Raw genomic sequence first — 23,551 nt, forward strand, 5'->3', positions numbered from 1 at the left:
CAGAAACCTGACCATGTGGCCGTACCCTAGCCATTCCATTACCCTCTTGATCAGTTTTAGATTTAGGCATCCAGGTCAGTGCAGAATCATATAGAAGGACATCATCTTTTAACAAATCGCCTGAGGAGTCTGTTCTAGATAATGCTTTGAAGATACGAAAAGCCCTGAAAAACAAAAATGTAAATGCTGAATGGAATAGGTGTAGCTCAAAAAAGTAAGAGCACACTGCTGAAAGGGTATCTAGTAGCTATCCCAGGATGACTGGAGAAATGGGTCGCCATTTCTCTTTTTTTAGCATGAATGGACCTCTTCCAGCATTGAATTATCTTTTTAATGAGGAAATTGGTATTTTAGCCCTTCCAGTCTATTGGTTCACATAGATAAGATGGTGCTGACAGAATCTTAGTTGCAGCAGCACGCGAGCATTGTTGAGACCACATGGTCATCAATAGAGCTAAGGTGGCAATCAATCTGTTATTGTGATTGCAAATACCCCTTTTGGTGCTAGCAACATAAAGCCAATGCCAGGTGTTGGAGTAGGCTTTCAAAGTGCTAGGATCTAAAGATTGTCCCAATAAGGCCACGTTCACACTTCACTTATTTGGTCAGTTATTTCCATTAGTTATTGTTAGTCAAAACCAGGTTTGGGTGAAAAACACAGAACGGGTATAAATCTTTCCATTATACCTTATCTCTGAGTAGGGTTCACTACTGGTTTTGGCTGACAATAACTGATGGAAATAACTGAACAAATAACTGAAGTGTTAACTCAGCCTAAGTTCATAAGGTCTTTAAAACGATGTTCCATAATGAAGGTGAGACCACTGTTTCCAATTGGTCTGCCTGTTGAACCATCTAGTGGACTTTACCCATCCGAAAGCGGGACGGTGAATCTGCTATATCATGTTTAGCTCCTGACACGTGTTTCGCCCTAAACCATAGGTTGAGTTCCAGGCAACAGAGTACTGAAAGACCAAAACTGGACCCTCCATTTTATCTTCTGCCATGGGAACTCTGAAATATAAAAGCATGCATCGGAAGGTGCTTAGTATGCACAATGTTACTTCCATGCCCATCATCCAGGTAGCGAAGTAAAGACAGAACTCACGACTCTTCTGCAACTTCCCATTCCAAAAACAAACTGAAAACTTTTAAAAATTATTAGCATGATATGGAGCATCCCATTGGGCCCTTAAAGAAACAGCTCAAAAGGTGGAAGCAATCATGGCGAACCGGTAATAGCTGAAAGGCAGACTCCAATTTTGGAATCAATGCTCCTGAACCTGCCTGTCTTAAGAGGTGTAATGTATAGTGAACTCTGAGCTCACACTTACCTATCCCGTCATTCACCGAGGAAAAGGTAAGTGATGGTTATGACCTTTCCCTGGGTCATTCACCGAGGGAAAGGTAAGTGATGGATAAAGTGAAATTTGTGCTGTTCTTTTTTCGGGGGCCAAGCCCAGGAGCGATTAATCTTAGATTATAAAAAGGGGCCTGTCATCCTGCAATTAAGGACTTCTTGGTCCAATTTTCTTTCTACAACTTCTGGGTGATCCTTAGCTGACTTTAAATTATCAGCAAAGAATGGGTTAGGGGACAAAGGGGATCCAAAAACTGGATATAAACCCATCCAGCAATATGGCTGCTTTCTTAACTTTAGTATACCATGCGAGCCATGGCTCCATCCTTAGGCTGTTTATTTGGATCCTCTTTTGGATGGGGTGCTGAAGTGGTGGATTTAGATGCTGCCAACTTAGCTTTCTTGAAATATCGTACTGCCAGGTCTGCTCCACCGCAGTGTGAACATTTTTGCCTAAAGCAGCAAGTGGAATACCATCTGCAGAGGCTTTAGTTAAAAAGCAAGCAGATTTTCCGACTATTGAGGGCAGATGTCTTGGCCAATGCACTGATATGGACACCAGCCCAACCTGGAAAGCTGTGGTAAGTTGGAAGACTTGGCGTCATCACCAGCAGCCACAAATTTACGTCCTGGCTGTCTCATTACAGATCGTGCCTGGAGGCAATAGATTCCCTGAACTGCTTATAATACATTATCTAGACCAGCAGGATCCACCATGATCATGTTGACATAGGAGAAAAGAGGGGGACCCAATTTGGGAAAACACTTGCAAAGCATACTAGCATATATCGGGAAACCTTGTTACCTGTTCCCGATGTTGTATGACGGATTTGATTAGTTTTGTCTGCCTCCGAGTCACCTGGGCACTTGAACAGCTAATCTACTGATTCGCTGTCCGTTGGGACTAAGGAATAGATATTCACATAATGCCCAGCCCAAATATTTTCTTTTACTTCGTCAGACAGGTGCCAGTGGAGACACTGAGCATGATGGAGACCTAGCGATTGCAGAAGACAGGCTTTCCCTTGTGGCCTGTTCCATCTACTTGATTGTGTATAGAAAGTTGTGTCACAAAGGTAAGTAGTGAATAAGCATTTAACTGTGACTGACCATTATCTATGTATACACAATTACACATAGAATGCTATTAATCACTGATGACATCTCCCTCGTGTACAACTATCAATGACTGACAGCCATCTATGTATACACACTTACACAGAGAATGCTATCAATCACTGATAACACCTTCCCCATGTACAGTTACTGATAGATATCTATGTATACATTCTTACACTGAGAATACTATGAATCCCTGATAATACCTCCCCTGTGTAAACTATAAGTGACTGATATGAATACACACTTACACAGCAAATGCTATCAATCACTGATAACACCTCCCCCATTTACAGTTATCAGTAAATGATAGCTAACTATTGTGAGGGATTAGCTCTATCTCTGGGGGTTTCGGTCACAGATATCTCGCTGAAAATCGTGTTGCAGTCCAAACAGAGCATTTTTTTGGGCACACCAGCAATACCAGAACAACGAAACAATAAACAAACACCTGCCCGGCTGGGCTCTAACTAAACATACGATACAATCCCTGACTCACCTATACAGTGCTGTTCAGATACAGTGTCAGATCCGGCTTTCTCAGCCAAGCGTATACAATCCCCCAGGCCCACGGTCAGTCCAGGCTATTTCCCAGCCTCATGGTTTCTCAGCCAAGCCAGGCTGAAACCACACATCCAGAGCCTCACCTGGTCTCTGGTTGTAGCCACACCCAACTGACAGTCTAGAATGGGCTTTTACTCCCCAGTAATGATTGTGGCACCTGGTTCTGCCTCAGACCTGCTGATTGACGGGGAAGAGATGGAAAAACCTGCCATACACCTCCCCTAACAGCCATGAGGCCTGTCACTGCCTCACACTATGTATACATTGTTTCACTGAGAATACTATGAATCACTTATAATACCTCTCATGTGTAAACTATAAGTGACTGATATGTATACACATTTGCACAGAGAATGCATTCAATCACTGATAACACCTCCCCTATGTATGCTTTAAAGGGGTTGTCCACCTTTTGGGAGTGTTTGTGTAGGCCTCCTCTCCTTTCCAGACCTGCAAAGGGAAGCATACTTACCTACTCCCTGTGGCTGGGTCCTGGCTCTTTCATTTCACCACTGCCTTGCTCAGGTCCTCCACTGTTAACATTTGCTTTGATGCTGCTGCAGCAGATGACTGCCCGCAGCGGTGACTTGAATCTCTTGCGTCATGTGACCAATTTACATGACGCAAGGGGGACAGGTCTTATGTATGGTCAGTCTTCAGCTGCAGTGGCATCAAAGCATATGTTGACAGCAGGGCACCTCCACGAGGCAGTGGTAGCAGGGGAACAAAGGTTCCGTGACCCAATGGTAGGGAGCAGGTAAATATGTTTTCCTCTGGCTAGGAGGGTAGTCTGCCCAACACCCCCAAAAGATGAACAACCCCATTAAGTAATAATTCCACTGGAATGACTGTTGGATCATTTGTTGGGCTGTTAGGGGCTCCTAAACAGTGGAGACACTGGGACAACTGCCCCTCTGCCCTCAATGCAATTCTACACTGATATCAGTCCTTTTCTTATCCTTCTGAATAGAGATGAGCGATCTTCTCAAAAACTCGATTCGGCTAAATTGCGTTAAAAAATGGCTATTTCCTGGCTGCAGAGAGCCTTTATAGTGGTTTAGAACACTGTACTGTCTTGCAGTAACACGCATAGGGAGTCTGCTGAGGTACTGAAACAATACCGTGAGTCAGTATGGCATGCAGATCTTAGAATCCATGCACATTTCACTTATTTGGGCAGTTATAGGGCTAAAACTGACCAAATAACTCAAGTGTGGTCTCCTGATGCTGCTGCCACCTCTGCACTGTCACCTTGCCACTCTCTGGCCTCCTGATGCTGCTGCCACCTCCACACTATGTCACTTTGCCACTCTGTGGTCTCCTGATGCTGCTTCCACCTCCAAACTATGTCACCTTGCCACTCTGTGGTCTCCTGATGCTGCTGCTACCTCAACACTATGTCACCTTGCCACTCTGTGGCCTCCTGATGCTGCTTCCACCTCCACACTGAGTGGCAAGGTGACCGTAGTAACAGCTCCACATTTCGGCGCCGCTGTGCACTTTGGCAGACACCGACAGGCTCAAAGACTGCCACACCTTTTGTTCTACATACGTGTGCAGGGCTGGTACTGCCTTTTTGGCATATAAATGAAGGCTTGGGACCAGTGGCGAACACACAATCCATGGGGCCCCGGTGCAAAACTGATCCATGGGGCCCCCTCCCAATCGCCGCCCCCCCCCCCAACCTGCCTCCGGCCCTCACGCGCGCATGTGTATGTATGTATTTATATATATTATATACTGTATATCACAATATACACAAGAGGATGATATACGGTATAACATCTTCTTGTATATAGTGATATAGTGGACCACGCTCATGATATAACCTGGGTATCTCTTGTATATAAATACAGTCAGGTCCACAAATATTGGGACATTGACACAATTCTAACATTTTTGGCTCTATACACCACCACAATGGATTTGAAATGAAACGAACAAGATGTGCTTTAACTGCAGACTGTCAGCTTTAATTTGAGGGTATTTACATCCAAATCAGGTGAACGGTGTAGGAATTACAACAGTTTGCATATGTGCCTCCCACTTGTTAAAGGACCAAAAGTAATGGGACAATTGGCTTCTCAGCTTTTCAATGGCTAGATGTGTGTTATTTCCTCATTATCCCAATTACAATGAGCAGATAAAAGGTCCAGAGTTCATTTCAAGTGTGCTATTTGCATTTGGAATCTGTTGCTGTCCACTCTCAAGATGAGATCCAAAGTGCTGTCACTATCAGTGAAGCAAGCCATCATTAGGCTAAAAAAACAAAACAAACCCATCAGAGAGATAGCAAAAACATTAGGCGTGGCCAAAACAACTGTTTGGAACATTCTTAAAAAGAAGGAACGGACTGGTGAGCTCAGCAACACCAAAAGACCCGGAAGACCACAGAAAACAACTGTGGTGGATGATCGAAGAATTATTTCCCTGGTGAAGAAAACACCCTTCACAACAGTTGGCCAGATACCGTGTATGTGTGTCAAAGTCAACAATCAAGAGAAGACTTCACCAGAGTGAATACAGAGGGTTCACCACAAGATGTAAACCATTGTTGAGCCTCAAAAACAGGAAGGCCAGATTAGAGTTTGCCAAACGACATCTAAAAAAGCCTTCACAGTTCTGGAACAACATCCTATGGACAGATGAGACCAAGATCAACTTATACCAGAGTGATGGGAAGAGAAGAGTATGGAGAAGGAAAGGAACTACTCATAATCCTAAGCATACCACCTCATCAGTGAAGCATGGTGGTGGTAGTGTCATGGCGTGGGCATGTATGGCTGCCAATGGAACTGGTTCTCTTGTATTTATTGATGATGTGACTGCTGACGAAAGCAGCAGGATGAATTCTGAAGTGTTTCGGGCAATATTATCTGCTCCTATTCAGCCAAATGCTTCAGAACTCATTGGACGGTGCTTCACAGTGCAGATGGACAATGACCCAAAGCATACTGCAAGAGCAACCAAAGAGTTTTTTTTATGGAAAGAAGTGGAATGTTATGCAATGGCCAAGTCAATCACCTGACCTGAATCCGATTGAGCATGCATTTCACTTGCTGAAGACAAAACTGAAGGGAAAATGCCCCAAGAACAAGCAGGAACTGAAGACAGTTGCAGTAGAGGCCCGGTAGAGCATCACCAGGGATGAAACCCAGCGTCTGGTGATGTCTATGCGCTCCAGACTTCAGGCTTTAATTGACTGCAAAGGATTTGCAACCAAGTATTAAAAAGTGAAAGTTTGATTTATGATTATTATTATGTCCCATTACTTTTGGTGCCTTAACAAGTGCGAGGCACATATGCAAACTGTTGTAATTCCTACACCGTTCACCTGATTTGGATGTAAATACCCTCAAATTAAAGCTGACAGTCTGCAGTTAAAGCACATCTTGTTTGTTTCATTTCAAATCCATTGTGGTGGTGTACAGAGCCCAAAATGTTAGAATTGTGTCCATGTCCCAATATTTATGGACCTGACTGTATATATGTACAGCTGGTATAAGTTATACATCTTATATATAGTGATATGAACCATGCTGGTAAAACCTGGGTATCTCCTGTAAATAAATATATATACAGTATGTACAGCTGGTATAAGTTCTACATCTTCTTGTATATAAGGATATGGAGCATGCTGGCATAACCTAGGTATCTCCTTATATGATTATATATGTACAGCTGGTATAAGTTATATATCTTAATATACCAGAATATGTATAACTTATACAAGGCCAGCTCACATGTGTAAAGGCCGATTTATTGTCCTGCATTTGTGGGAGGGGTGTAGCTGCCTTTATATCTGGCATACGCCCCTCCCTCAATGAACGTCTCGTCTTGTTTCTACCTACCACACGTGCAGGCAGGTGACGGCGGCGTTCCTGGCTCACGAGTCAGCGGTCAAAGGTGAGTATGCTGCCTCATCCAGCAGCCATGTCCACGTAGTCCGGCCGGCGGTGTTTCGGCTCCCCAAGGTGAGGGGGAGCACCACCGCACCGGAACGATCGGCAAGGGAGCTACATGTGGCTCCCCATGCGGCCATTCATCGTAGGGTTACAGGGGACAGCGTGTTCCCAACTCCGGCGCAGCGGTAAAGTCTTGCACGGGCCGCCGTGCAGTTAGATAGGAAGGTAGAGAGGCAGAGCTGCAGCAGGCTCGGTGGTCTATTAGTCAAGTCTGCCTGCTCCAGCTCAGTGCACAGGTCAGATCCCTGCTTGCTGGTGAAGATTAACCCCTTAGTGACCAAGTGTTTTTTCATCAATGTACTTGTATGAGGTCATATTTTTTGCAGGACAAGTTATAGTTTTTAATGCACCATTTTAGTACATGTACTGATTGATTAAAGCAAGCTGTTTAGCTAAAACCTCCTTTGTTTAAGTCAGTAAAAAGGCGTTATAGTGGTCACTAAGGGGTTAAAATAAAATATTTAGTATATAAGGGGGGGGGGGGGGTACATATGTGGTTTAGACAATTATGTTAAGCACCCTATTTGTAGTTTCTCGGCAGGCTTCTCTTTAAGTTGCAGCACATTGTGTCATATTAAAAAAAATAAAAAAAAGGGAGAGAGGCTGAGGGTGTTTGTGTAGGTTAATCAGGTTTTATTCTCAGTTTGGTACTATATTATAGTACTGCTACACAGCATGGTCTTACGCCGTATGATTCTTTGTACTAGGCTCAGTCGTACACGCAGCGCAGCGTTTGTTCAGCTCAGTTTAGTTACTTTTGGTTTTCTCATTACTATTGTACCATTTTAATTCCTGTTTACGCTTGTACACTGGTGTTTCATGATTTGACGTTCGTTTCTAGGTCCGTGCTTCCCTTTTCTCGAGTATCGCCAGAGTTTTTCTTTCAGATCAGAGTGTGCTATTTTCTTCCTATTGCAGCTGTCAGTCTTCAAGGCTAATCCAGTTGGGTAAGCATTTGGTGTCTGTGTGTGCTAATTTCAGGGTGGCGGTTCCTTGTTCTGTCCTGATGTCTTCCTTTATCCGTCTCACCCTTGGTTCACACGTAATGTCCACCAGGGTCAATCAGCACAGGGGGTTACACAAGTTCACAGTCCAAGTCCATGACACTGTTGTATGCTGTTTTCCGTAGTTGTGATGTCACGCGCTTTAGACATCGTTGAAGCTTCCGTGGATGAAAATGTCACCGGTATGTCGGAAGGGGGCAGTGTACAGTCCTTGCGCTCTTGGACTATATCTAGACTAACGTCAAAGCTTTCCAGGAGGGGTATCCCTTTCCCGGCTACCACCAGAAAGGCCGAATTGTACCGACTGCTAACAAACTCAGTGGGCCCACGTCAAGATGAGGTTCCTGTGGCTACAATACAGACGTCTCTTGGTCAATTACCCGCCATGTTAAATAATCTCACGTCAACCGTTAATAGTTTCCAGGCTAGGTTGGATGCTATAGAATCCCGCAGCTCTGTCGTCCCAGTTTCACCTCCAGACGTACCTGTGTCTTCGACGTCAGCAGCAGATCCCCCTCGTGCAACGACGTCTGTGCCAGTACTCGCTCCCGCCCATTTTGTCCCGACAAATATCAGAAAGGACATTCTTGAGGGTAGGGATGTTAATCTCGCTTCTCTGTTAATCGCCACCAGGGATATTTCTGACAATAAGGTTATTGCCTGTGGTGAGGTATCTGTTGTATTGAGGGGTTGCGATCAGAGACTGAACCGCAAATTGACAATCCCTGAATTTGTCATGGCCTTCAGCCTGTACAGAGATGTTGTTTGTTCTGTCAGACCCGACAGAAGGGAGGAGCTTGATTTATATCTGTTTAGAGTCACGGAGTTGGGGTATAAGTATGATGGTAATTCATTTTATGATTACCACTGTTCTTTTTCCTCCAAGGCCGCCGCGGCTCTCTCGCAGTTTCAGTTTGTAACAAACTGGGCAAGTTTAGATACCGAGCTGTTTTGTAGACACTTCGCTGGTCTTAAAGCACCATCTTGTACGTTGTGTCAATCCATTTTCCACTCTACAGAGTGGTGTCACAAGTCCGCTGCCGGTTTTCAGACTAGCCCCTCTAGTTCAGGCCTTCTGGGTCAGTTGATAAGTTAGGTCGACCTGTTGTATACCTGGGTAAGGCTCAGATTTGCAACAACTATAATTTTGCTGTATGTAATTTCAGCCAATGTCGTTTGTTGCAAATCTGTACTAACTGTTTTAGGGCACATCCTAAGGTTACCTGTACATTAAAATCAATCAAAGCCTATATGTGTCATCAATATTGATTGCCTTCGGTGGTATCTGCTAGGGCATCCCAATCCCAATTTTGTGGAGTTTTTGTCATTAGGTCTTTCCGTAGGTTTTCACACCGGGTTGGTTACATTGCCAGAGTCTACTCACGAGTGTAAAAATCTCCAGTCAGCTGGTAGAAAGCCCAGCGCAGTAGACGCGTTGATTAAAGCTGAGTTGGACAAAGGTTTCCTCATCGGTCCCTTTAAAACCCCCCCTTTTCAGCAGTGGCGAGTCAGCCCGGTTGGGGTAGTCACAGGCAAATTCAGCAAGAAAGAAAGACTCATCATTGATTTGTCAGCCCCGCATGGGTCCCATGTTGCTAGTCTCAACTCCCTCATCCCATCGGAGGAGGTTAGCATGAAGTATTCCTCCATTGACCAAGCCATAGTTATCATCATGCACTTCTGTCCTGGAGCAGGTCCTGGAGCAGCGTTATCTAAGGCGGATATATCAGACGCCTTTAAGCTTCTCCTGATCATGCCGGCCCTCTGGCAGTGGCATGGCATTAAGTGGAGAGACCAGTATTACTTCTCTTCGAAGCTCACGTTTGGCTCTAAAAGCAGCCCGTGGCTATTCGATCAGTTGGCACAGGCCCTCCACTGGGTGTTAGAGAACAAGGTACAGTGTGAGCATGTCATCCATTATTTAGACGACTTCTTGCTGATAGAGAGGCCAGGAGTAGCCCCAGTAGGTCTCAAGGAGCTTCTGGATTGTTTCTCTCGGTTAGACGTCCCAGTGTCCCCTAAGAAGGTTGAGGGTCCGTCCACTGTCATCACCTTCCTGGGCATTGTTTTAGACTCGCAGAACATGCTAGCGAAGTTACCCACAGATAAACTGGTCAGGATCAGGGAAGTGATACACAGGTTCACGGTTACCACCGTGACCACGAAGGCCGAATTACAATCACTGTTGGGCATGCTGAACTTTGCCAAGCGTATAATCCCACAAGGCAGGTCATTCATTTCTCGTCTGTTGACACTCCTCCCCTCAGCACCTTGTCAGGACAGCCCGGTGCACTTAGACAGTCTGGCTATAGCGGATCTTCACATGTGGGATCACTTTCTCCACCAGTGGAATGGAATTTCCCTTTTCATTCCCGCAATATGTAGTAGTTCTCCTGTAATTTTTTCTGACGCAGCTGCAAGTTCAGGGTTTGCAGCCATTTTTAGCACCCATTGGTTGGCAGGCGAGTGGCCAGTCGAAATCAGACGAATCCCGGGTTTCTTGCAGACCTCAGCACTATTTGAGTTGTATCCCATTGTCGCGGCCGCCCGTGTTTGGGGTAGCAATTGGTCTAATTGCTCAGTTTTGTTTGTAACAGATAACGCAGCTGTTATCGATATTTTAACCAGCGGTTTGTCTAAGTCCTTACATATTATGAGTCTCCTAAGGCGTCTAGTACAACTTTCATTAATACATAATTTCCATTTCAGTTGTGCACACTTGCCTGGTACACAAAACATGGCAGAAGATGCCTTGTCACGAGCTAATACCTCCCTTTTCTTTCAGATCATGCCAGAAGCAGACATCACAGGTGCCATGATTCCTCCGCACGAGTCACTAGTCCTGGTCTAACTGAAAACCTAGCTACTGCTCACATGTTGCTTGCTAAATCTCTCTCACCTAATACGGCCAGAGCTTACCACACAGGGTGGAACACATATTGTAGGTTCCAGGAGCGGTTCCCTCAGGGGCAGTCCAGCTTTGTAGAATATGTTCTTGCCTTCATAGGGTTTTGTCACTCCGAGTTGAAGTTATCCCATAATACGGTTAGGTCCTACCTAGCAGGGGTTCAGCACTTTCTGGGTGTGAGCTACCCGGATCGGGGTTCCTTATTCTCTGTCCACGCTGTTAAGGCCGCTTTGAGGGGCAGGGTAAATGTAGCGTGAAAGGACGGGTCCGTAGACAAGCCATTTCAGGTCAGGTTTTCCGTGATCTCTCTGACGCCTTAGACAAGGGTCCTTATGGTTTCCTCCTTAGCCTAGTGCTCAAAGCTGCTATTTATTTAGCCTTTTATGGGTTTTTGAGACCTGGTGAGTTCACAAGCTCCTCCAACAGCAGTAAGTTCGTAGCAATTAGCCAACTGGTTCCGAGTGTTGAGGGTTTCTCTTTACTATTTCCAGTGTCGAAAACGTCACAGGTGGGTCCTCCGGCTCAGGTGTCATTCTTCCCCACAGAACACCGTTGGTGCCCCGTCCGTGTACTCAATCAGTTACTGGCAGCATTAGATGGCCTTGGGCCGAGTAGTCCATTATTGCCTTTTGGCCAATCGCCTCTCACAACCCACCAATTTGTCACCCATATACGCCCTCTGTTGGCCAGCTTAGGTGTGGATCCAGCTTCGGTGTCGGGTCATTCATTCCGCATCGGGGCTGCATCCGCAGCTTCAAAAAATCAGGTGCCGACGCACGTCATCCAAAAGTTAGGTCGCTGGCGGTCATCGTGTTTTAGCAGGTATATTCCTTATCCTAAGGTCGAAATGTCGCTTGCTTTTCAGAATCTGGTTCTGTAATTTTGTGTTGTAATAAAGGAAATCCTGCCTTTCAGTTTGCTGTTTTTGCCCTCTATTCAGGCGTCCCTACATCGCCGCGGTTACGGCATAATTCTAGCCGCTTTAGAGTTGAGGGGGCCGTAGATGGGGTCAGTTCCTTCTCGCCATCATTAACCACGACCACAAATAATAATATACAGAACATACCAAGGCCAGATAGTAACTATTACCTGCTGGCTGGCTCAGGCTGAAAGCTGCTGAATCGACCTGCTGAAAGTCAGGGGCAACTGGCAAGGCTGAATGCTGGAGGCTGGCTGGGCTCAGTGTGGGCTCTGGCTGGCTGAATGAGTGCTGCTCCTGGGCCCGGCTCAGGCTGGCAGAAATGTCTGGCAGAGAGAGAGAGAGAACGAGGCGAGGTGGAGTGAGTGACTGTAGTATAGAGTCAGACTACTGGGCAAGTGGGCAGTGGCTCCCGCGCTCCTCTGTTCCCAACTTCCTGCCGGACCTGCAGCTCTGATAACTTTGTGATGTCACGTAAGCGCGCAGTGTGATCCAGACATACTGCCAGGCCCGGCCCCCTGCCATTGGCACTTAAAGTGACCATGCCTGAGCCGGACCCGCCATCTCATCATCCATAACAACAAAAAAGGCCATCCATCCTGGCCTTGCGCCAGACCAGGAGTCTAAAAAACAGACTTCTGGCCACCCTAAGGCCCCTTTCACACGGGCAAGAATTCTGCACGGGTGCAATGCGTGAGGTGAACGCATTACACCCACACTGAATCCGGACTCATTCACTTCAATAGGGCTGTGTACATGAGCAGTGATTTTCACGCATCACTTGTGCTTTGCGTGAAAATCGCAGCAAGCTTTATATTGTGCGTTTTTCACGCAGCGCAGGCCCCATAGAAGTGAATGGGGCTGCGTGAAAATCGCAAGCATCCGTAAGCAAGTGCGAATGCGGTGCGATTTTCACGCATGGTTGCTAGGAGACGATCGGGATGGGGACCCGATCTTTATTATTTTCCCTTATAACATGGTTATAAGGGAAAATAATAGCATTCTTAAAATCTACACAACACTGATCCCAAACCCGAACTTCTGTGAAGTCCGGGTTCAGGTCTGGGTACCAAACATGCAGATATTTCTCACACGTGTGCAAAACGCATTAGAATGCTTTGAACTCGCGCGGAAAAATCACGCATTTTACCGCAACGCACCCGCATCTTGTCCAGCCCTCATACGCGACGCCCGTGTGAAAGAGGCCTAAGAGCAGCAGTGGCAGAGAGACTGAGGCCAGCAGCAGCCATTTCAGTCAGATTAGAGCAAAAGCTGTAGAGTGGCTGTAATCTGACTAAAATGGCTGCTGCTGGCCTCAGTGAGTCTCTTTGCCACTGCAGAGAGACCTCATATCAGCCAACTCAGCCCCATCAGACCTCAGATCAGCCCAAAGACCCCCTATGAGACCCCTACTCAGCCCCCATCAGACCTCAGATCATCCCAAAGACCCCCACTCAGCCCCATCAGACCTTAGATCAGCCCAAAGACCCCCATCAGACCCCCACTCAGCCCCCATCAGACCTCAGATCAGCCCAATACCCCCATCATCATCAGACCCTCACTCAGCCCCCATGAGACCTCAGATCAGCCCAAAGATCCCCACTCAGCCCCATCAGACCTCAGATCAGCACAAAGACCCCCATCAGACCCCCACTAAGCCCCCATCAGACCTCAGATCAGCCCAAAGACCCCCATCAGACCCCCACTCAGCCCCCATCAGACCTCAGATCAGCCCAAAGACCCCCATCATCATCATCAGACCCCCACTCAGCTCCCATCGGCTCAGATCAATCACCGGCGGCAGCCCAGAGTGATCCCCATTCCCCCAGGCCCCAATACTTACCTGTTCTGCGCTGCTAGGCTACTTTTCCTCTTTGGGCTTGCGGCAGAAGTCGCGCTCCGCCACTCCCAGTGCACTTTATGGTGACGCTGCATATGTTGACGCAGGGCCATGGTGCCAACATTGGCACCCTTGCCACACTTCACCTTCTTGCCCACAGATTCTACAAATGGCCATGTTCACCTCATCAGGCTGCTTAACAAAAAGCTGCCATACCGCAGAGTAGGTGATTTTACCCCCAACACTCTGCACTGACTGACTGCTACCGCCGTTTCTTCCGTGTACCCCTGCACCACTACTTTATGGACAGGTAGGCTCCTGCAAAGCGGGTGGTCTACCCTGGGGACATTTGGCTCCCAACCTCCCACTGCTGCCACCCTGCTGACTCCAGGCCACGCTCGCGACTTGCTGGCTCAGCCACTGCCTCATGGGCAAGCTGCCTCCTTCTGCTCCGAAGTGCGATCAGCTACATCATCATCGTCGAGTACTGTCTGCACGTCACTGATGTCCTCCTCAACAGTCTCTGGGTTATGAGCCTGACCACTCGCAACACCAGCTCCCATGCCACTCTCCTCATCATTACTTTCCTGTCTGCTGGAGGAAGCGGCGGATGACTCCTCCACATCTTGGCTGGCCAGTAGCTGCTGACTCTCCTCTAGTAGCTCGTCCTCGCTGTATAGTGGAGCTGAACCCACAGCATATAATACTTCTCTGGCTGAAAAGGACAGAGGCAGGTTGAGGACAGGTGAGGGCACAGGGCCTGTTCCCAGTCCATGCCAACTATGGGTTGTGTCTGACGAACCCACCGACTCTTGGCTGGGGGTGTCTGATGTTATCAAGTAGAACTGGGGGATCCTGAAATCAGAACCGGTGATTGGACAACTTGTGGGTGAATCCCCACTTATTACGTACAGAGAGGAAGTAATCTAAGAGATCAACTGGTGCACAGTCTGTATAGTCCCCCAGTACAGTCCACTTGGTTACCCAATAGACCACTCGGCACGTTTAAATGCGGTAAATGTGTTGCATGTAAAGCCATTAAAAAGGGCAATATATTAAAATGCACCACAACAGGACGGGAATTTGTCATCAGGACTTCATTAACTGCAAAACGGTAGGGGTGGTCTATGTGGCTACATGTATCTGCCAAAAACAATATGTGGGTAAAACCAAGAGGGAATTTAGGAGACGGATTGGAGAACACTTGCTGAGCATCAGCAATGAGGATGATACTCCAATCGCCCAACATGTTATGGAATGCCACCCAGGAGTGAAACAATGTATATCCTTTCAGGGTATTGAACATATTAGAGGCTCTCCGAGAGGTGGGGACATAGACAATCTGCTGCTGCGGAAAGAGGCGCAGTGGACATTTACATTAAGAACTGTAAAACCCTTTGGTATGAACGACTTTATCTCCTATACATGTTTCATTTAAAAGAAGAATTCCCATGGATTTATCAAATCGGATACCCCAATGCTATAGGGATATGCACCACAGTGACCCACTGGTTGCTAATGGTGATCCCAGACATAAGCTGAGGTGTATATATAAAAACTTAAACATCTCATATATATCCCTTTAAAAGATTCTGGTTTATATGTGTTTTATGAGATGTAGATTATTACACCCTCGGGCATACCATATCTCCATCAAATATGTCACTAGTTATCTGGGTGACCTTGTTGTGGATTGGGGATATGGCCAATAGTAAATGTTAGGTTGTTGTGACTCCTTTTCTATTTACCTCCAGGGACATTAAAATCAATCAAAGCCTATATGTGTCATCAATATTGATTGCCTTCGGTAGTATCTGCTAGGGCATCCCGATCCCAATTTTGTGGAGTTTTTGTCATTAGGTTTTTCCATAGGTTTTCACACCGGGTTGGTTACATTGCCAGAGTCTACTCACGAGTGTAAAAATCTCCAGTCAGCTGGTAGAAAGCCCAGCGCAGTAGACGCGTTGATTAAAGCTGAGTTGGACAAAGGTTTCCTCATCGGTCCCTTTAAAACCCCTCCTTTTCAGCAGTGGCGAGTCAGCCCGGTTGGGGTAGTCACAGGCAAATTCAACAAGAAAGAAAGACTCATCATTGATTTGTCAGCCCCGCATGGGTCCCATGTTGCTAGTCTCAACTCCCTCATCCCATCGGAGGAGGTTAGCATGAAGTATTCCTCCATTGACCAAGCCATAGCTATCATCATGCACTTCTGTCCTGGAGCAGGTCCTGGAGCAGCGTTATCTAAGGCGGATATATCAGACGCCTTTAAGCTTCTCCTGATCATGCCGGCCCTCTGGCAGTGGCATGGCATTAAGTGGAGAGACCAGTATTACTTCTCTTCGAAGCTCACTTTTGGCTCTAAAAGCAGCCCGTGGCTATTCGATCAGTTGGCACTGGCCCTCCTCATGGGCAAGCTGCCTCCTTCTGCTCCGAAGTGCGATCAGCTACATCATCATCGTCGAGTACTGTCTGCACGTCACTGATGTCCTCCTCAACAGTCTCTGGGTTATGAGCCTGACCACTCGCAACACCAGCTCCCATGCTACTCTCCTCATCATTACTTTCCTGCCTGCTGGAGGAAGCGGCGGATGACTCCTCCACATCTTGGCTGGCCAGTAGCTGCTGACTCTCCTCTAGTAGCTCGTCCTCGCTGTATAGTGGAGCTGAACCCACAGCATATAATACTACTCTGGCTGAAAAGGACAGAGGCAGGTTGAGGACAGGTGAGGGCACAGGGCCTGTTCCCAGTCCATGCCAACTATGGGTTGTGTCTGATGAACCCACCGACTCTTGGCTGGGGGTGTCTGATGTTATCAAGTAGAACTGGGGGATCCTGAAATCAGAACCGGTGATTGGACAACTTGTGGGTGAATCCCCACTTATTACGTACAGAGAGGAAGTAATCTAAGAGATCAACTGGTGCACAGTCTGTATAGTCCCCCAGTACAGTCCACTTGGTTACCCAATAGACCACTCGGCACGTTTAAATGCGGTAAATGTGTTGCATGTAAAGCCATTAAAAAGGGCAATATATTAAAATGCACCACAACAGGACGGGAATTTGTCATCAGGACTTCATTAACTGCAAAACGGTAGGGGTGGTCTATGTGGCTACATGTATCTGCCAAAAACAATATGTGGGTAAAACCAAGAGGGAATTTAGGAGACGGATTGGAGAACACTTGCTGAGCATCAGCAATGAGGATGATACTCCAATCGCCCAACATGTTATGGAATGCCACCCAGGAGTGAAACAATGTATATCTTTTCAGGGTATTGAACATATTAGAGGCTCTCCGAGAGGTGGGGACATAGACAATCTGCTGCTGCGGAAAGAGGCGCAGTGGACATTTACATTAAGAACTGTAAAACCCTTTGGTCTGAACGACTTTATCTCCTATACATGTTTCATTTAAAAGAAGAATTCCCATGGATTTATCAAATCGGATACCCCAATGCTATAGGGATATGCACCACAGTGACCCACTGGTTGCTAATGGTGATCCCAGACATAAGCTGAGGTGTATATATAAAAACTTAAACATCTCATTATATATCCCTTTAAAAGATTCTGGTTTATATGTGTTTTATGAGATGTAGATTATTACACCCTCGGGCATACCATATCTCCATCAAATATGTCACTAGTTATCTGGGTGACCTTGTTGTGGATTGGGGATATGGCCAATAGTAAATGTTAGGTTGTTCTGACTCCTTTTCTATTTACCTCCAGGGCGATGTTGTACCTCTCAGCACACCCTCTGATATGGTAGGCAATTTTTCTGCCAATTAAATAATACCCACGATTAGCGGTCAGCATAATTAGAATGGGCATAGCGGAGTAAGATGATGTTTCACTCCCCTAAGTGACGTATCCGCATGGCGACGAGATCCGCCTAGTGGGAGTGGCTATCTTGATATGAGAGCGGCGTTGAGCGGCCGCGCTACGGCCGTAATAGAGCCGGAGGCTGTGTCTTTGTGTGCTGCACGCGCGCTAACAGCAGCGTGCAGCGTTCATTACCTGCAGGCAGAGTGACAGTTTCGCTGAACAGATGGGGCGAACTGCACTCATGCCGATATAATACTCTGCTCCTGAGGACATATCACTGTCATCAAAGTGATATAGAAACACGTCGAGAAGACGCATGAATAGGCAGGGACAGTTCAATGTTCATGTAAATGGCGATGGGATCCAACATAATATGGGATTGGAGAAGCAGGTTATAGGGTAGAGCTTTATCAAAATAGGTTTCACCTGCAGTGTATCCATCCTACTTCGCCATTTGCATATGTTGCTGGTGTGATACACTGTTGCAACAAAGTCAGCAGTTGCAGCTTGGTGTACAGCTGTTTTTATATAAAAAATAAAAATAAAAACAAGTGTATTCAGCGCACCCTTTGCAACTATCCACAGTGTGTTTGGATATTTGGACAGGATACTATATACATATATATATATATATATATATATATATATATAAAAACTGATATATCCAGTCAAACACACTATTTCATTTAAAGAGGACCTTTCACTAGATTAAAAAATCTAAACTAAGTATACAGACATGTAGAGCGGCGCCCAGGGATCCCCCTGCACTTACTGTTATACCTGGGCACCGCTCCGTTCGCCCGGTATAGCCTCCGGTATCTTCACATGTTAGGCTCCACCCAGGGGAACCTGCCGGCGTCTCTTTCTCCCATGCTGTAGCGCTGGCCAATCGCAGCGCTCAGCTCATAGCCTGAGAGGCTTTTTTTTTTCTCAGGCTATGAGCTGAGCGCTGCGATTGGCCAGCGCTACAGCATGGGAGAAAGAGACGCCGGCAGGCTCCACTGGGTGGAGCCTAACATGTTAAGATACCGGAGGCTATACCGGGCGAACGGAGCAGCGCCCAGGTATAACAGTAAGTGCAGGGAGATCTTTGGGCGCCGCTCTACATGTCTGTATAGTTAGTTTAGATTTTTTTAATCTAGTGAAAGGTCCTCTTTAAGTGTGGAGGAGTAGGCTATACCCATACAATTGTGGCGTGAGCCACTCCTCCAAACTTAGCCTGATGAGTTTATCATGTGGTGGGTCGCCACTATTTTAATAAATACAATAATAAAGTTTATTTTTTAAGCGTTTATTCAGGCAGTAAAATACACCAATGAACGGCAAATAATATATTTTTTTTTGCCACTAATACATGCCAAAAAGGGCTTCAGAACATATAACTGCACCGTTGAATGGGAAATATATATTTTTTTGCCACTAATACATGTCAAAAAGGGCTTTAGAACATATAACTGCACCGCTGAACGGCAAATAGGTCCTTAGTTTTTTCCACTTATACACTCCATAAAAGGCTTTAGAACATATAACTACACCACTGAACGGCAAATAATATATATTATTTGCCGTTCAGCGGTGCAGTTATATGTTCTAAAGCCCTTTTTGGAGTGTATTAGTAGCAAAAAATATATTATTTTCTGTTCAGCGGTGTAGTTATATGTACTAAAGCCTTCTGTGGCGTGTATACAGTAAGTGGAAAAAAATAAGGGCCTATTTGCCATTCAGCAGTGCAGTTATATGTTCTAAAGCCCTTCTTGGCGTGTATTAGTAGCAAAAAAAAAGTATTTGCCATTGTGTGGTGAAGTGAGAAAATTACAGCCCTTTATGGCGTGTATTAGTGGCAAAAAGATATATATTATTTGCTGTTCAGTGGTGCAGTTATATGTTCTAAAGCCCTTTTTGGCATGTATTAGTGGCAAAGAAATATATATATTCTTGCCACTAATACACGCCAAAAAGGGCTATAATTTTCTCACTTCACCAATCAACGGCTAATAAGCCCTTTTTTCCCCACTAGTACAAGCCAAAAAATGCTTTAGAACATATAACTGCACCTCACAAGGGCTAATAAGACGTAGAAATATTTCCTTGTAATAAACCCTGTTAATGGCGGTATTAAACAGCACTTGCACCCCAATAACAAGAATGGTTTGCTGGAATTATACAGAGCTGTATATTGGCAATTTGGATCCACAGTCAGTGCAGAAAGGTGTAATAGGATTGTCCCTATTATCCAGGCTGTAAACTCCCCTACTGAACCCTGTTCTGCTTCAATACTGTGAAATGATTCCTCTGTATCCTTTCCCTGAACTTCTATACAGCAAAATTAAAGTTTTAAAGTCTTTTCTACCACTGTCACTAGCGCCTGCTGACGTCTCTCCCTGCACTAAGTACACTGGAAAATACAGTCAGGTCCATAAATATTGGGACATCAACACAATTTTAACATTTTTGGCTCTATACACCACCACAATGGATTTGAAATGATGTGCTTGAACTGCAGACTGTCAGCTTTAATGTCAGGGTATTTACATCCAAATCAGGTGAGCGGTGTAGGAATTACAACAGTTTGAATATGTGCCTCCCACTTGTTAAGGGACCAAAAGTAATGGGACAAAATAATAATCATAAATCAAACTTTCACTTTTTAATACTCGGTTGCAAATCCTTTGCAGTCAATTACAGCCTGGAGTCTGGAACGCATAGACATCACCAGACGCTGGGTTATATCCCTGGTGATGATGCTCTGCCAGGCCTCTACTGCAACTGTCTTCAGTTCCTGCTTGTTCTTGTGGCATTTTCCCTTTAGTTTTGTCTTCAGCAAGTGAAATGCATGCTCAATCGGATTCAGGTCAGGTGATTGACTTGGCCATTGCATAACATTCCACTTCTTTTCCTTAAAAAACTCTTTGGTTGCTTTTGCAGTATGCTTTGGGTCATTGTCCATCTGCACTGTGAAGCGCCGTCCAATGAGTTCTGAAGCATTTGGCTGAATATGAGCAGATAATATTGCCTGAAAGACTTCAGAATTCATCCTACTGCTTTTGTCAGCAGTCACATCATCAATAAATACAAGAGAAGCAGTTCAATTGGCAGCCATACATGCCCACGCCATGACACTACCACCACCATGCTTCACTGATGAGGTGGTATGCTTAGGATCATGAGCAGTTCCTTTCCTTCTCCATACTCTTCTCTTCCCATCACTCTTGTACAAGTTGATCTTGGTCTCATCTGTCCATGGGATGTTGTTGCAGAACTGTGAAGGCTTTTTTATCTTTCAATATATCTTTATTGAGAATTTTTTCATAAATCCAAAGAATACAGTGATCAAAGGAATCGTACATATCACCCGTACAACGGGTTATATTACATTACTATGCGTTGTTCGCATGTACCATGTGGTATCATGTACTCCAGAGATTGTATCTGTATATCAGGTTGGTATAACATCAGTACAATCCAATAACCATGTCTTACAAAATAAACATGAAAAATGAACAGAGAAACGAGAAAAGAACTAAAGACAAGGTAAGGCAAGTAGGCAGACTCTTTGTAAAAGACCAAGGCTTCCGAGTGTACATCACAAGCACTAGTTAATACAAGCATATTATCAACTATGTAAACACCTTTTGTATTCAAAGGTTATTAGTGACATTCTATTGATCATTGGAATTAACACTCCACTGAGCCCACTCTCTTTCAAATTTGCATACCGCAAAGTTTTTGTGTGCTAACATTTTTTCAAAAGACCTAGTAGTGTCTACTGAATTGATGATTTCCTGTATGGTCGGAATTGTTGAACTTTTCCAGTTCCTAGTTATAGCCAACTTTGTGGCTAGGAATAGGTGCATAGCAATGGTCCTAAGATTATATGGGATCTCCGTAATATTAACAAAGAGTAAGGCCAAAGCCGGGTCACTGTTTAGCTCACGGCCCGTTAGCTTTGCAACAAGTTGAAAAATACTAGACCATAAATCTTTTAGCAGAGGGCAGCTCCATAGAATGTGTATAAGGGACCCTCTGCCCCCACATCCCCTCCAGCACAGTGGCTCCAAGCCAGGATAAATGCAACTCAGCTTCAGAGGGGTAAAGTACCATCTAAGTAAAGTTTTTGAGTATGCTTCAAGGTGAGATACACACTTCAGTCGTTTAGTTGCATATGTGATAGCTATAGACCACTGCGCTGGGGGGATATCGCGGCCCAGATCTTGCTCCCATGAGATAATGGGGGTTGTTTTTATAAAGGAGTTTTTGTTGCCTAAGAAAGTATATAGAGGGCGGACTCCCTTCCACTTGGATTGAGTCAAATTCCATTGGCTCAGGAGTTCCGCATGTGAATGAACCATTAGCATAGGATTAGAGGCTATAAGGTGGCGAACTCTTAAATACTTATAAAAGTCGTTTTTATGTAATTTGAACCGTTTTTGCAGATTCTCAAAGGAATCAAGATCCTTTATGTTGAGCAAATCAGCAACCGTTTCCACTCCTTTCTTTTTCCATCCCTCTAGAGATAGGTCAGGAATAAGGTATTGCAACGCCTCTAATGGAGTGATTTTTGCTATGGAAAGAAGGAGCTAGGAAGGTCCAATGGGAGAATTCTGAATAAATAAAGAAGCTTAGGGAGCACATGCTGCTGGAAGGCTGCCACTCTACCCAACCATGAAAGCTCTGTTTTCATTATGTTATCCAGTTCTTTCTGGAGATCTAGGAGGAAACTAGGAAAATTTGCTTCATACAATTTTGGGATAGTGGGGGTAAGTTGGACCCCAAGGTATTGAACCCCTGATGTCTGCCAATCCCAAGAGTAGGACTGTTTTAACTGGTTCAGGGTATAATCGGATATAAAAAGGGGGAGGGCTTGAGATTTGCTCTCATTCAACTTATAAAATGACAGAGAGCCATATGTGTGTATGACTTTTTTTAACTCATAAAGGGACACGGCCGGGTTGGTTAGGGAAAGAATTATGTCATCCGCATATAATGAAAGGGTGTGATGCCTATCACCTATCCGGATTCCTGAGATATTCGCATTTTGTCTGATAGCCTGTGCTAATGGCTCTAGGGATAAGATAAAGATGAGGGGGGACAGGGGGCACCCCTGCCTTGTTCCATTTGAAAGGTTAAAGGGGTCTGACAGTTCCCCATTGGTTAAAACTCGGGCAGTAGGGCCTCTATATAATGCTCCTATAGCTTTGATGACAGCAGCAGGGAATCCCATCTTATGGAGCACCAAGAAGGCAAACGACCAGTTAACTCGGTCGAATGCCTTCTCGGCATCCAGCGTAAGGAAAACAGTGGGTATTCGCAATTTGTTGACTCTATCAAGTAGGTTTAATACTCTTCTAGAGTTGTCAGTGATTTGTCTACCTACAACAAAACCCACTTGGTCAGGGGCAATTAGGGCCGGGATAATCTCCGCCAACCTGTTCGCTAGTAATTTGGCATAGATTTTCAGGTCGGTATTGAGGAGGGAAATAGGCCGAAAATTTTGGGGGACAGTTGGCTCTTTGCCAGGCTTTGGCAGAGTGACAATAGTGGCCTCTAGCATCTCTCTAGGCATAAGACCCTCCGACATAGTTCTCACTAGGGATGAGTGTAGGTGCGGTCCTAGGATCTCTGAGAAGAGTTTATAATAGGAGTTAGACAGGCCATCCGGGCCAGGACTCTTGTTATGGGGTAATTGCTTGATAATACGCAGTATTTCCTCTAGTGTGATGGGTAGACAGATTTTTGTTTTTTGTTCTTCAGACATGGAAGGCAATGAGAGGGAGTCAAGGAATTTATCTATGTCCTGCTCAGAAGGTTGAACCACCTCCTTGTTGTCAGCTAAATTATATAATTGTGAGTAAAAGGACATGAAACTGTTTGCAATTCCTTTCGGGTCATATATTTTATGGGTTTTTGAGGGGTTCCAGAGAAAGGCGATCCGGGAATTTTGGGACTTAGATTTGATTCTATTGGCTAGTAATTTCCCAGCCTTATTTGCTTGTGAATAATACAAAGCTTTCACTTTTTTCAGAGACATTTCATATTTATGCAG

This window comes from Bufo bufo, chromosome 1 (assembly GCF_905171765.1).
Source record: "Bufo bufo chromosome 1, aBufBuf1.1, whole genome shotgun sequence".
Classification (NCBI taxonomy): Eukaryota; Metazoa; Chordata; class Amphibia; order Anura; family Bufonidae; genus Bufo; species Bufo bufo.